At 37.3% G+C, this 15,706-nt stretch overlaps 1 pseudogene; it reads left to right on the top strand.

The window, feature by feature from the left end:
• The first annotated feature begins 15,112 nt into the window (after nucleotides 1–15,112).
• LOC102490276 (protein FAM32A pseudogene) lies at nucleotides 15,113–15,449 on the top strand (annotated as a pseudogene).
• The last annotated feature ends 257 nt before the right edge of the window (nucleotides 15,450–15,706 follow it).

Below are 15,706 nucleotides of genomic sequence, written 5' to 3' on the forward strand. Positions count from 1 at the left end.
GGGAAAGTAAAAATAGTATCTGGCTTGCCAGTTTTTCAACAATTTGGCACATTTAGGTACGTTTAGATGGCTTTTTCCATATTTTATACACTATTATATTAATTCTGAAAAAAAAAACTGTTGTTAAATATGTTTTTGTTCAAAATTAAACATTTAATTCAAATTTTCTAGTCAATTCCTGGCAGCATCAAGTTGTTTTACAAATTTGTAAAAAATAAATTTGTCTGTAGTTAATTGGTCTTTATAACCATTCATTTTCTCCTTGGAAATTCTCAGCTTTTAAAGAATATTTGCTAAAAGTATGTTTTTAGTTTTAAAAATAACTCATTATTTTTAGTTGTTAAGCTAGTGTTATATATTGTCTTTAATTGTTGTTTTAATCTCTGTGTAATTATTCTGGTGTTAATTTTAAAAATATAAACCTTAATTTAAACATTAAAAGTGTTTTTCCTTTTCTTTATTGAAAGGTTGTTGTTGTAGTGTGTGTACCTTGGAGAGAGAGACAACATGAGAGGAAAAGTGAGAAATCATCCTGAAGAAGGTATGGCCATGCTGCAATCCCTTCTCCTTCATTTTCTTTTGGGGATTTTTGGGCCCCACTTATGTGTTTCCAGCATAATTTTGAAGCCACCAAGTTCAGGACTCAAACTGCAGTCAGTTAAGTGTGAGTTCAATGACTTAATGCTCCACCATCTACTGGTCCTATGATTTGTTAATAAAGAATGATAAACTAAATATTTTTATGTAATCAGAACTCTGTTTTTTTCTGAATTGGTTCTTATGTTTTATTTTCACTTTATTTTTGCTGTAGAGTGTGTGCAATCACCAGAGTGAAAGAGAGAGAGAGAGAGGGAGAGAGAGAAAGAATTCACCCCTGGGGAGAAGGTCCTGCCACAATTACTTCTCCTCCATTCTGCTCTTGAAATTATTTGACATGCAGGCATACCCCCACCCCTCATGTTTTTTTCAAACAATTCAATTAAGGACCCCAACCATGTAGTCAGCCATGTGGGATGCAGCTGCCTTATGCTCTATGCTGAGTTAGGAGTTAGACCCCACTCTATGTAGATAGGAGATGAGCTCTGCATAAAGCAGTTACTGTGGTTTTGCTTTCTGTGGTCTGGTGAATGTTTGCTATGCCTCCATTACTAGTTTCAGAGGAATTTATGATTCCCTACTGTGTGGTCTGAAATCAGACTGAAATCAGTCACTATGTGGAGCACAAATTGTGAGACTCAAGCCTCTGGGTCTGCAGTTAAAATCATGACCTCATCAGAGTACAGTGCCTCGACCACTATTACACTTGCTAGCTTGTGCTAGATAAAGCTTTAATCAGACTTCTGAAAATCCTCCCAGGTCTATCTGCAAACTTGTATATAATTCATACAAGAGGATTTGGCCAGAATCTCTATCACCTGTAGTGTTACTACTTAGTAATTTTCTATCCAATTATTCCCACCTTGCTCTTTGGATACAAATTTTTATTTATCCTTAATATATTCAGATTTGAACCTAATATTCTTGAACTACTGCAAAATCTCATGGCCACATTTCCCATGTATATTTTGAGGTGTAAAGAAAACTTTCTTTACTGTGTTTTAAATGTATCATGAAGTGACCAGGAGGTAGAATGGTGGATAAGGGACTGGATTATCACATAGCTGACCAGTACATGTCTTGGGCCTGAAAGCTTGAAAATTATAGGAACATGTGCATGCATGCCTAAAATGCTGAGAGGAGAATAGAGCAGAAATTGGGGTGTGGCTATCATCACTGGTTTGTATATGGTGGCAGCCTTTAGATACCTATGGCTTCTCTACAAACACACTTCTACCATCTCCAGTCAGCAGCGAGCACCCAGAGTCAGCACCTTGATTTTAACATTAACTTCATGTTAGGAGCTCAGTGTCACAATATACATGCAGGCCACACTATAGGGTTTTGGAGGGTAAAAGCGCTAAGTTACCAACAATCTCACACATTCTGAGCTTCCCAAAGAATGAATATAAAGATAGTGCTGATGGAGTGGACAACAAGCTATATTTATTATCTGTTCTGTCTTGAAAGAAAAGGAAATACATTAAAAAATGAGAAGAAGTAAGATAATAACAGGATAACAAGGCATCCTGAGTTCACAACTCTGCTCTTCTCTCACTTCTGTGCACACTTGATTATTCTCAATGGGATTAATCACACACACATATATGCCAAGTACATTCTTACACAGGTATAAACACATTTAAACATACATATAACCAACAACTTACCCAGGATTTGTCACTACTTGAGGTGGCCTCATCAGAAAATGTAGTTGGCTTACAGTTTTTTTCTCATCCATGGTATGAAGAGGGAAAAACCCACCCAGTACCAGGTTCCCATTCTTGTAGACACTTGGCTTCCAGTACCTATGACAGGTAAAATGTGTCATCTCACATGCCATTTGTAAAGGCTGCAGAAGTGCCAAGACACTAATCAAAGATGTCTGAGCTGGCCCAACAGAGATAAAAAGCACTGCGTGGGTGAGCTGAGAAGGAGATGGAACTGGATTGTGTCTTCAGGCTCAGCCCTCAGTTTGGAGAGTCAACTCTGTGGAGGGCACAGAGGATTCTCACTTCCACGGTCAGCCTTCAACCTGAACAAAATGTCTTCCAGACTGGCATGACAGACAGGGGCATAACTAAAACCTTTAAAAAGGTATTTCTAAGGAACCATGGTGCTGAGTATTGCGCTCTATCTGAGCAGTTATGGTTTTCCTGTCTTTTTATTGTTTCACTAAATCTCATCCAGGAGCTCTGGGGATCTCTCTGCCCTGAGGCTCTGCACCTGTCACCCTCCATTTTGGTGAAAAACAATTTGGGAAAAACATGTTTTGAACTGTTTTACTCCCCCAGATGTTATAATTTCATAATGGCCAGGTAAGGCCTTGGAGACCTCCCCATCCTGAGGCAACAAGCTGTGTAATTTTGTTACTTGGAGGAGGAAAAGTACTTGTATCACACAACTGCTCTTATATTTAGACTTTTAAAAATGATGTTAAAATGCACAAAAGTTGGACTAGCAGGTGGCATAATAGTAAGTGCAATGGTCTCCCACATTGCTGACCACCATTTCAGCCCTGGACCCTGGAGCTTAACACTCATGCTGGGCACTTGTGCATGCATGACAAAAATCCTAGAATGGAGGAAAACAGAGAAGAAGGAATGTGGTGTGGCCATTCCTGTACGGGCTGATTTCTCACTTTTTCTATCTCTGTCTCTTTGGCAATCGCTCTTGCCCTATAGCAAAAACATCTGTCTAAATTTTAAAAAAAAAGTAAAAACATCCACAAAAGCCTAATTTTGTATTCCCCTAATTCTGAATTCCTAGCAAAGAGGGAAAGGAATAATGCCAGTCATCAGTGGCTTCCTTACCAGTGTACTGAAGGCATTTCATTTCTATGTCCAACATCACTCTCAGGTCTGCAACACCATCATGGCACAAATGAGCCTTATGATTTACAAAGAAGTAGGATACTTTTCTGAGATGATTAGATTCTTCTTAAATTCCAACCATCCACAGAATTAATTCACATAACCCTAATTATGATATCCTCTACTCTGTCCACTTATAATTCAGGTATCAAGTATTTATTATATGATTTAATATGTAATAACTGAAAAGGACTCTAACCTTGATCAGTATTTATTTCTTGTCATATTTTTTTCTCTTACCAGTCATTATGAAAAATATTCTTAAAAAATTTTCATGACTTACTCATTTAGTCTTGATTTTTAAAAATTTGTATTAATATATACAGAAAGATATTTTAACTGATGTAAACTTTAGGGGATGGTTAAATTGAGCCATTTAGCATGTATTATCAGGGCCAGCAGGTGGTGTGGGGATTAAGTCCTTGTACTCCCACATGGCTGACTGCAGTTCTAGTTCCAGACTTGGGAACTTACTTTCTCAGTTTCCCTTTCTCAATCTGATCAAAATTAAGAAATAATAATAAATAAAATAATTGTTTAAAAACAGCATTTGTGTTACCCTACACCTTATTTCTGGGCTGGGAACACAATATCTACTCTCAGAAAATTTTTTAGGTATACGATATATTGTAACTATTTGCATTTTCATAATGTTCACTAGAACCTTTGAGTGTATTCTTCTTGTCTAACTGAAATATGTTTTTTTTTTACCAACATTATAATTTTAATTAAATTTAATTTTAGAGAGAGTTTTGCTATAGGCCATATGCACTCACTGGAGAGACAGAGAGAGACAGACAGAAATCCAGAAATCACCTCCTAGGAGGATGGTCACAGTGCAATCCCTTCTCCTCCATTCTCTCTGGATCTTGGGGACGTACACACATGCGCCCGGCATGAGTTTTAAGCCACCGGGTCGCTGCTGGATGTGGGTCTCAAACTGTGGTCAAATACCTGGGAGCCCAGCAACATACTCATTATGCCATTGGCTGCTTTCTCAACCATTTTTTTAAAGATTTATTTTAGTTGTATTTATTGTTATTATTTTTAAAACTTTGCTATAGAGTACACACACTAATGAGAGAGAGAAAGTGAGAAAGCAAGCCATCAAGTCCAAGACTTGAACCATAGTCGACCATGTGAAAGTCCAGAGCCATTAACCACCACACAATCTGCTGGACCCTTGACCAACAATTTTAAAACCTGGCTACCCTCAGCTTGTAGTAGCTGTCATATTATTCTCTGCTTTTATAAATTTTAATTTTTAATGCTCTCCTTAGATGTGAGATGATGAGGTATATGTCTTTGTGTACCTGAATTATTTCAGACAGCATAAAGTCAGGTTCATCCCCGTTGTTGAAATAACAGAATATATTTTGTTACTTTTAAGGTGCACTTGATCACCACAGACTAGGGGAGAGAAAAACACTTCCCAATGGAGCTTCATCATGCTTCAATCCCTTCTACATTTCTCTATTCTGTTAGGATTTAAGGAATGCACTCACACATACATAGTATGGTTCTTAAGCAATCAAAAATGGGATTCAAAGCATGGTCAGTTATGTGGAACACTGATCTTTTAAATATTAGGCTATAAAGCTGGCAGGCACGATTTTTTTTTTGGAGTTTTTGTTGTTGTTGTTGTTGTTTTGTTTGTTTGCTAGCTATAGGGCATATGCACTCACCAGATTGACAGAGAGACAGAAAGCGAGAAACTGCTGTCCAGGGGAGATGGCCATGCCACAATCCCTTCTCCTCCATTCTCTTCTCAGGATCTTGGACACGCATGCACACATGATCGGCATGACTTTAAGCTACTGGGTCTGGGACTTTGAACTGTGGTCAAAGTCCAGCGACATAGCCATAACACCAACTTCTGGTCCTGACACAATTCTTTTTTAAAGGCTGGATAATAATCTATTGTATACATATATAAAAGGTTTTCTTAAAAATATTTATTTAACTTATTATTGTTTTCATTATTATATATTTTTCTATATACACATGTGCTCACCAGAGAGAAACAAATAGAAAGAGGGAACATGATCAAACAAGCTGACAGGTCTGGGACTTGAACTGTGGTCAGTCATGTGGCACTAACCCCTCAAACATCACACCACCTCCTGGTCCCTATAATGTGTTTTTTTATCAATTTGTCTGTGATAGTTATTGTCATAACTTAACTATTCTGAATAAATTTACACTGAATGTGGAAGCAGGAATATATTTTTGACAAATTAATTTCATATTTTTATATATAACCAATTATGCAATTGTTAAGTCACCTGGTAGTTCTATTTTTAATTTTCTGAAAAACTTTAGAAAACTATTTTCCATTGTGCTTAACAAATTTATATTTTTACCAACAATATTCATTGGTTACCTTTTCTTCCTATATGTTTTGAATTGTAATTTTTTAAAGAATAATTATCTTAAGAGGTGTGAAGTGTGGGCTGGCAGGTGGTGTGGTTGTTGTGTTAGACTCCCACATGACTGACTATGGTCTGAGTCCTGGAACTGGTGATTTGAATTCTCACTTTCCTTGTCTCTCTCCCTCTCTGGTAAAACTAGAAAATATTAACAACAAACAAATAAATAAAATAATATTTTAAGAAAAAGAAGTGTGATGTGATATTTCACAATTGTTTTTATTTGTATTTTCCTAATGATTAGTGAGGTTGGGTGTTTATCTATATGCCTATTGGCCATCTGTATGCTTTCTGCTGAAAAATATCTATCCAAGTCCTTTGTACTTTTTCCTATCAGTTATTTTTTCTGAATATTAAGTTTTTTATTTGTTTTGAATATTAACTTTTTATATAATGTATTACTTACCACTATGTCAACAATTCTGCATTTCCTCAAATCTGTTTTTGTTTACTTTGTTGGACAGAATTTTAGCTATATATAACTTTGTTTATTATTGCTTTTTTTATCTTGAGATAATAGTACAGGGCCAGCTGGTGGCATAATGTTTATTCAATGGGCTCTCACATGGTTGACCACATTTGAATCCTGGACCCAGTGGCTTGAAACTCATGTGAAATGTGTGTGTGTGTGCATGTCTAAAATCCATAGAGAAGAAGTGAGGAGAAGGAATTGCAGTATTGGCATTCCCCTGGCAGGAGGTTGATTTCTCATCTGCTCTTTCAGTACTACTCTTTCTCTCTGGTGAGTGCATGTGACTTATGACAAAAATATTTTTTTTAAAAAGCTACACATGGGGGCAGAAGGTGCCATGCTGATTAAGGAACTAGACTCCTACATGGTCAACTGGTTTGAGTCCTGGACCTACCGGCTTGAAAATCACACCCAGTGCATGTGTGGATGTGTGCTCAAAATCCTGAGGGGGGATGGAGGAAAACGGATCACACTGGATACATCTGCATGTGTCCAAGACTCTGTGGAGGAGAAGAGATTACAGTGTGTCCATCTGCCCTGTTGGGTGATTTCTCACTTTCTCACAGACTCGGTCTTCCTCTCTCTCAAGGGAGCACACCCTCCCTAAGGCAAAAACCTATTCAAAAAAAGGTAACAAAATTAGACCATCCTTAGAAAACAGATAATAATTTTAAATTCCAGAGACCAATAGATGGTATAGTGGTTAAGACATTGGATTTCCACATATCCCACCATGGTTAGGCTCCTGAACCTGGCAGGTTGAAACTGACACAGGGTACATGTATTTGTGTGCCCAAAATTCCAAGAGGAGGGTTAAGAAGGGATGGTGCCATGACCATTACCCCAGGAGGTGATAGCTCATTTTCTTTCTCTCTGTCCCTTTCTCTCTGGTGAGCACATCCACTCTGTAGGAAAAATCTCTTTAAAAATATGTGTAATTACAAAATTATAATGAAGCATTAAAATTAGGTAATATACGTACCTAGTTAGAACAGTAATTAATAATATTTTATTAGAGATCATGGAGATATTTATAGGGACTGGGACAATGAGATTGTGTCTGAGAGAGAATGGAATGGACTCAACTCTGAATATAGAATGGTCAAGTGTAAACTTATGACCATGAAGCAGGGTGGAGGTCAGTGGATAGCAAATTACTATGAAGTAACCTTAGTTAAGAAGGATTCTGCTCAATCCCACTTTCTTTCTCCCCCTTTCTTTCTTCTTTCTTTCTTTCTTTCTTTCTTTCTTTCTTTCTTTCTTTCTTTCTTTCTTTCTCTTTCTTTCTTTCTTCCTTCCTTTCTTTTTCCTTTCTTTCATCATCATAATCTTGTTATATTAAAATGAATCACATATAACTTTACCATGTACTACATTTCTTTTTCCAGAAGGAATACCAAGCATCTCAGTCAATACAGAGACATTAAAATCCCCATTTCATCATCCAATAGCTTTTCATTATTTTTCTGATCATCATTGTTTTTATTATTCCAATTTTATTTTTTAAAATTTTTAAATTTTATTTTCTTTTATACATTTAATCGAATTATTATTTGGCTTATGAAATGGAAATTTCAACAGGTGAACATTTCTCCCTAGTACAGTTGATAAAATTATAAAATATCTTCAACAGATAGTACCACATTTCTTTGTGCCATTAATGCTTTGCCTCCCTGTTTTTCTTCTAAATGTCTTTCCTCAGACCTTCCTCTTTCACAAACACTATATCTGGTATTTATATCTATATACTGTGTTTCTATATCCTTTAATCAATTAGTTTCAGTCATAGAGTGTGGACACTCGGTATATATTAAGTGGGGACATACAATGCCTCTCCTTTATAGCCTGGCTTGCTTCACTCAGCAGTAAATCTTCCATATTCATCCACTTCCTGTCAAAAGACAGGGTTTTGTTGTTTGTTTGTTTATTTTTTAACGGCTGAATAGTATTCTATTGTGTACATGTGCCACCGTTTTTCTATACATTCATCTGTTTGTGGGCATTTGGGTTGTTTCCATGACTTAGCAATTGTGAATAGTGCTGCAATAAACATCTATGTGCAAGCACTTTTCCGACTAAGTATTCTTCTGTCCTTTGGGTAGATACCAAGGAGTGGGATTGCTGGATCATATATGGTAGTTCTATCTGTAGATTTTTGAGGAATCTCCAAATTGTTCTCCACAGTGGTTGGACCAATTTACATTCCCACCAGCAGTGTAAGAGAGTACCCCTTTCACCACATTTATCCTTTTTTGTTTTTTTTTATCTTAGTCATTCTAACTGGGGTTAGGTGGTATCTAATTGTTATTTTAATCTGCATTTCCCTTAAAATGAGGGCTGTTGAGCACAGTTGAGCATTTTTTCTTTCTTTTTTTAAAAAATATTTATTTTATTTCATTTGTTCTTCTTATTCTTTTTAATTTGACCAGAAAGAGAGAGAGAGACAGAGAGAAAGAGAAAGTGAGAAAGCAATCCATCAGGTCTAGGATCGAACAATGGTCAGCCATGTGGGAATCCAGCACCTCTAAATATGATGCCACCTGCTGACCTTGAGCATTTTTTCATATTCCTTTTAGCTATCCATATGTCATCTTTAGAGAGTGGTTTTTCCAACTCATTCTCCCATCTTTTAATAGGATTGACTGTCTTTTTCCAGAACAGTTGCTTGAGTTCCTTGTGAATTGTGGTTATCAATCCCTTACTTGATGCATAGTTTACAAAAATATTTTCCCATTCTGAGGGCTGTCTATTCACACTAATTACTATGTCTTTTGCCACACAGAAACTTCTTAGTCTGATGTAATCCCACTTGTCTACTTTGGGGATTATTGATTTTTTTAAACAGTCAATTACTATATCTCATTTTGCTTGTATAAAGTCTTTACCCAACATGAAATATTTCTCAAACCAATCCAGCTGAGAATGCTATACAGGTCATCATCAACAGGTTATAAACCATATCTGTGTCCTACTAATGTTATGCCTCTATATTTTTTCTCTTGCTATCTTTCTCTACACTCTTCCACCTACTTTGTTTTCATAGATAAGGGCACAAGGAGACCTTGGTAAAGTTTAGGAAGCCTGATTAAATTCTGATCAAGCAGAGAATATTTGTCAATACAGATAGAATTATTTAAACAATTAGCCAGCATGTGACATAGTAGTTAAGGTGCTGGACTCCCAGATGGTCAACCATGGTTTTAGTCCTGGACCTGGTGGCTTGGTTTCTCACATTTCTTCTCTCTCTCTCTCTCTCTCTCTCTCTCTCTCTCTCTTTCTCTCTTGTCAAATTAAGAAAATAATAATAAAAATTTAAACAAATAGCTATTTGAAAAATAATTATTTGAAAATTTAAACAAAATTTTAAAACTAATTGAGTACATTCTTTCTTATAAATAATTATTTACAAACAATCCTGCAGCTAACTCTGCAGTTTAATTTCCAGATTGAACAGCTCATAAAACACACTGGGTACCTGAGCGTGCATGCCTAAAATCCTAAGGAGAAGGGATTGCCAATCCTTCTGGGGAGTGAGTTCTCATTTTCCCTCTCTCTCTGTCTCTTAAGTAAGCATACATGCTCTATAGCAAAAACTTAAAAAAAAAATAAATAAGTTTTTCTAGCCCTGGGACCCCCAAGCCAGATACCCCTCTCTCTGTCAGCCAGGATAGTCCTCAGCCCTACAGCCACCCCACTTCCATCTTCAGACCCTTGAGCCAAAGAACACTGAGGCAGGACTCCCTGCCCCAGCTCCAGCCCCAGGACCCCCAAGCCAGAGACCCCTCTCTCTGTCAGCCAGGGATACCCTCAGCCCTATAGCCACCCTATTTCCATCTTCAGACCCCTGGGCCAAGAAACACTGAAGCAGGGCTCCTTGCCCCAGCTCCAGCCCTGGGACCCCACAAGCCAGAGACCCTTCTCTGTCAGCAAGGTCTAGAATTACATTTCTGAAATATTCTAGTATTTTAAGACTCTCTGAGATCATCCCATTTACTTAACCACCTGTGAATAAGGACATACTTTTCTTTGTACATCTGAAGAGAATACTCCTCCATGGATCACATCACTAAACATAACAGAAGAGAGAATTTTACAGTCTTCATTCCACAGAAAAAGGAAAGCACACTTGTTCCTATTCGAGGAAACATTCTCTTAAAAGATATTCCAAAGAGAACACATCTCCCAGTGGTTAGATGTAGAAGAAGAACCTCCAGTCTGAATAAAGGAGGAAATATGTCTCCATCAAAAGAACACCGTGACTCCCTTCTGTTTCTTGAAAAAATAGAGGACGTTACCAAAATGTCCGAGAAAGAATTTAGAACATTCATGGTGAACAAATTCTATGAGCTGGAACAGAAAAGAGACAATGAACTCCAGGAGATTGGAAAGTCGTTCCATGATATGAAGGAAGAAATGGACACACTAATAAAGAATTAGATGGAAGTATTAGAGGTGAAGACCAAATGCAGGAAATCAAAATCTCTCTTGAAATTATTAGACCATGCAGAAGATTGAATCTCTAATGTTGAAGATAAAACTTCTGATTTAGGGAAAACCACCCAAAAGATAGAGAAAATAACAAAAAAAATGAGGATAACATACGAGAAATACTAGATTCCATTAGACACTCTAACATCCAAATAATTGGTATCCCAGAAGATGAAGAAACTAATAATGACATTGAAAAATCTATTCTATGAAATCTTAGAAGAAAATTATCCAAGTCCAGAGAGGCACTCAAGCATCCAGACCCAAGAAATACAAAGGACCCCAAACAGAATCAACCCAAAAAGATCTTCCCCAAGGCATATCTTAGCCAAACTGGCAAAGACCACAGATAAAGATAAGATACTAAAACTGGCAAGAAAAAAACAAGTGACTTACAAAGGTCAACCTATCAGGCTAACATCAGACTTCGCAACAGAAACAATGCAAGCAAGAAAATAATGGGAAGATGTATTGAAAGTGTCAAGAGAGAAACTATTTTAACCAAGGTTATTGTATCCTGCAAGATTATACTTCATAGAGGAAAAAAATTAAAATCTTCTCAGACAAACAAAACCTGGAAGAATTTGCCAACACCCTGACAGCTCTTCAAGACACACTGAAGAAAGTACTGCTCCAGGAAAACTAAAGAAGTTACAGCCAGAAACAAAGGAATAAAAGGCAACTAAGACAACGGCCAACTTAAATGTCAGTACAGGTTCAGTAACATTGATAATAAAATTGAATGTTATTGGATTAAAATCTCCAATCAAGAGACACAGACTGACCGAATGAATTTAAAAACCCAGAAACCCTCTATCTGTTGTCTAAAAGAAAGCCACTTCATGGATAAAAACATACATAGACTGAAAGTGAAGGGTTGGAAAAAGGTTTTCCATGCAAATGGGAACCAAAAAAGAGCTGGAGTCGTGATACTAATTTCTGACAAAATAGGTTTTAAAACAAAAACTGTTCAAAAAGACAAAGAAGGGCACTATATTGTAGTAAAAGGGTCAATCAATCAATCATGAAGATATGCTCCTAAAACAGGAGCACTCAAATATGTGAAGGAAAGACTGTTAGATCTAAAAGAGGAGATAGTCTGCAAGACACAAATTGTTGGAGATCTCAACACTACACTATTGCCTCTGGACAGATCATCTAGATAAAAAATAGATAAAGAGATAAGAGATCTAAATGATACCATAAATCAAATGGACTTAACAGACATCTATAGAATTTTCCACCAAAAAACAAGAGATACCCTTTTTTGTCACCCTCACATGGAACCTTCTTGAACATTAACCACATCATAGGGTACAGAGAAAGCCTCTACATATTCAAAGGCATAGGAACTATATCCAGCATCTTCTCTGACCATGATGGAATTAAACTTGAGTTTAAGTTCAAGAGAAATCCTCAAAAATACTCAAATACATGGAAACTAAATAACCTACTCCAGAATGACTCCACAACTACTGAAGAAATAAAGACTGAAATCAAAAGATTCATGGAAGCCAATGACAATGAGGACATGAGTTCCCATAATCTTTGGGACACTGCTAAAGCAGTCATAAGAGGGAAGTTAAAACAGATAAGGACAGGAAAAGGAAGGAAAACTATAGGCCAATACCCCTGTTGAATATAGATGAAAAGATTCTCAACAAGATACTAGTAAATCATATCCAACAACTTATAAAAAAGATTATACATCATGATCAGGTAAGCATGATCAGGTAGGCTTTATTCCAGGAATGCAAGGTTGGTTCAACATATGCAAAACCATAAATGTAATACACCATATTAACAGGAAGAAAGATAAAAATCATATGGCCATATCGATTGATGCTGAAAAAGCATTTGATAAGATACAACATCCCTTCATGATCAAGGCTCTCAGCAAAATCAGCATAGAAGCATCATTTCTCAACACAATAAAAGCTATCTATGAAAAACCCATAGTGAACATCATCCTCAATGGAGAAAAGCTGAAAGCTTTTTCACTAAAAATGGGTACAAGACAAGGATGCCCACTTTCTCTACTCCTGTTACATATAGTACTGGAAGTCCTGGCCAACGCAATCAGAAAAGAAGAAAAAATAAAAGGCATTTGAATAGGAAAAGAAGAGGTGAAACTCTCTCTATTTCCAGATGACATGATTGTATACATAGAAGACCCAATGGTTTCTATGAAAAAACTTCTAGAAGAAATACATGAATACAGTAAAGTTGTAGAATACAAAATTAGTAATCAATAGCCTTCCTATATACAAACAACAGGCAGACTAAGATAGAACTGAAAAAAGTTGTTCCATTTACCATTGCCACAAAAAGTATAAGAAACTTAGGAATAAATCTAACCAAAGAAGTTAAAGACCTCCACAAGGAAAATGATGAGAAGATTAAAAAAAAAAATAAAAAAAAAAAAAAAAAAAGAAATAGAAAATGACACAAAAAAGTGGAAGGATAGCCCATGTACCTGGATTGGAAGAATTAATATAATCAAAATGGCAATTCTACCCAAATCAATTTACATACGTAATGCAATCCCCTAAGTACCAGACACATTCTTCACAGACCTAGGAAAGACAATCATAAAGTTTTTCTGGAATCATAAGAGACCCTGTATTGCCAAAGCAATTCTGCATAAGAAGAGTGAAGTGGGTGGCATTTCATTCTCTAACCCAAAAACATACTACAAAGCTGTGGTAATCAAAACAGCATGGTATGGGAACAGCAGTTAGCATGATGGCTATGTCACTGGACTCCTACATAGTCAACCGTGGTTCGAGTCCCAGACCTGGTGGCATAAATTCACACTGGGTGCATGTGCGTGCGTGCCCAAGATCCCGAGAGGAGAATGAAGGAGAAGGGATTGCAGTGTGGCCATACCCCCTGGGGGGTGATTTCTCGATTTCTGTCTCTCTGTCTCTGTCTGTCTGGCAAGCGCACGCACCCTATAGCAAAAACCTCTCAAGAAAAACCCCAAACAAACAAACAAACAAAAAAAAACCAACAACATGATACTGAAACAGAAACAGACAGGTGGACCAATGGAACAGAATAGAGTCCACAGGAATAAATTCCCAAACATACAGTCAACTGGTATTTGACAAGGGGTACCAGTCAATCCAGTGGGAAAAAGAAAACCTCTTCAGAAATGATGCTGGAAAAACTGGATTTCCACCTTCAGAAAGATGAATCTGAACCCCTACCTCTCACCTCTGATTAAAAATCAAGTCAAGTGGATCAAAGTTTTAAATCTAAGACCCTGAACTATAAAATTGCTCCTGGAAAACACCGGGGAAACTCTGGGAGATATTGGAGTAGCGAAAGACTTCTTACATAAGACCCCCAAAGCACAGTTGATAATCCCCAAAATAGACAAGTGGAAATACATCAGACTAAGAAGTTACTGCATGACAAAAGACAGTAATTAGTGTGAATCGACAGCCCTCAGAATGGGAAAATATTTTTGTAAACTATGCCTCAGATAAAGGACTGATAACCACAATTCACAAGGAACTCAAGCAGCTGTTCTGGAAAAAGACAATCAATCAATCCTATTAAAAGATGGGAGAATGAGTTAAAAAAAATCATTCTCTAAAGATGACATATGAATAGCTAAAAGGCATATCAAAAAATGCTCAACATCCCTCATTGTAAGAGAAATGCAGATGAAAACATCAATGAGATACCACCTAACCGCAGAGAATGACTAAGATTAAAAAAACAAAAAATGATAAGTGCTAGTAGGGGTGTTGTGAAAGGGGAACTCTCTTACACTGCTGGTGGGAATGTAAATTGATCCAACCACTGTGGAGAACAATTTAGAGATTCCTCAAAAAGTTACAGAAGAACTACCATATGATCCAGCTATCCCACTCCTTGGTATCCAAAGGACAGAAGAATACTTAATCGGAAAAGTGCTTGCACATCGATGTTTATTGCGGCGCTATTCACAATTGCTAAGTCATGGAAACAACCCAAATGCCCATGAACAGATGAATGGATAGAAAAACTGTGGTACATATACTCAATGGAATACTATTCAGCCATTAAAAAAAACTGTCTTTTGACAGGAAGTGGTTGAATATGGATGACTTACTGCTGAGTGAAGCAAGCCAGGCTATGAAGGACAGGCATTGTATGTCCCCATTTAATATATACTGAGTTTCCACACTCTATGACTGAAACTAATTGACTAAAGGATATGGAAACACAGGAGTCTCCTTGGTAAACTAGGCACAGGCTTCATGGCGAACTACGAGCAGGTCCAAAAGGGGCCCCTGAAGCTAAAAGGTGTCGCAGAGCTCGGCGTGACCAAATGGAAGAAGAAAAAGAAGGACAAAGACAAGGCGAAGCTGCTGGAAGAGATGGGGACGAGCAAAAAGAATGAGGAAGAGAAGTGTTGTGGCCTGGACAAGCGGACCCTGGCCCAGGCGGCCTTCGAGAAGATGTAGGAGAAGCGGCAAATGGAAAGGATCCTGAAGAAAGCATCGAAAACCTACAAACAGAGTAGAGGACTTCAACAGACACCTGGATACTCTGACAGAGCATTAAGACATCCCCAAAGGCAGCTGGACGAAGTAGCCTCCTGACTCTGGGTGTGAAGCAGCACTGAGGGGAAGCAGAAGGAAATGCCAGAATTATGTTGGGCCCCTTTGTCATTTTCTAGAAATACTTTTTTGTACATAGACCCTTGTATCTTCTGACAGGACAGCATTTTTCAAAGCTGTGTGCCCTCATTCTGGAACTTGATTAAAAGCAAGATGGTCCTTTTATTCCATTTTGGTTTCTCAGGAACACATAGAAGATAAGTCATTTTAGGCCAGCAGGTGGCACAGAGG

Source organism: Tupaia chinensis, unplaced genomic scaffold (genome assembly GCF_000334495.1).
Source record: "Tupaia chinensis unplaced genomic scaffold, TupChi_1.0 Scaffold138674_1, whole genome shotgun sequence".
Lineage (NCBI taxonomy): Eukaryota > Metazoa > Chordata > Mammalia > Scandentia > Tupaiidae > Tupaia > Tupaia belangeri.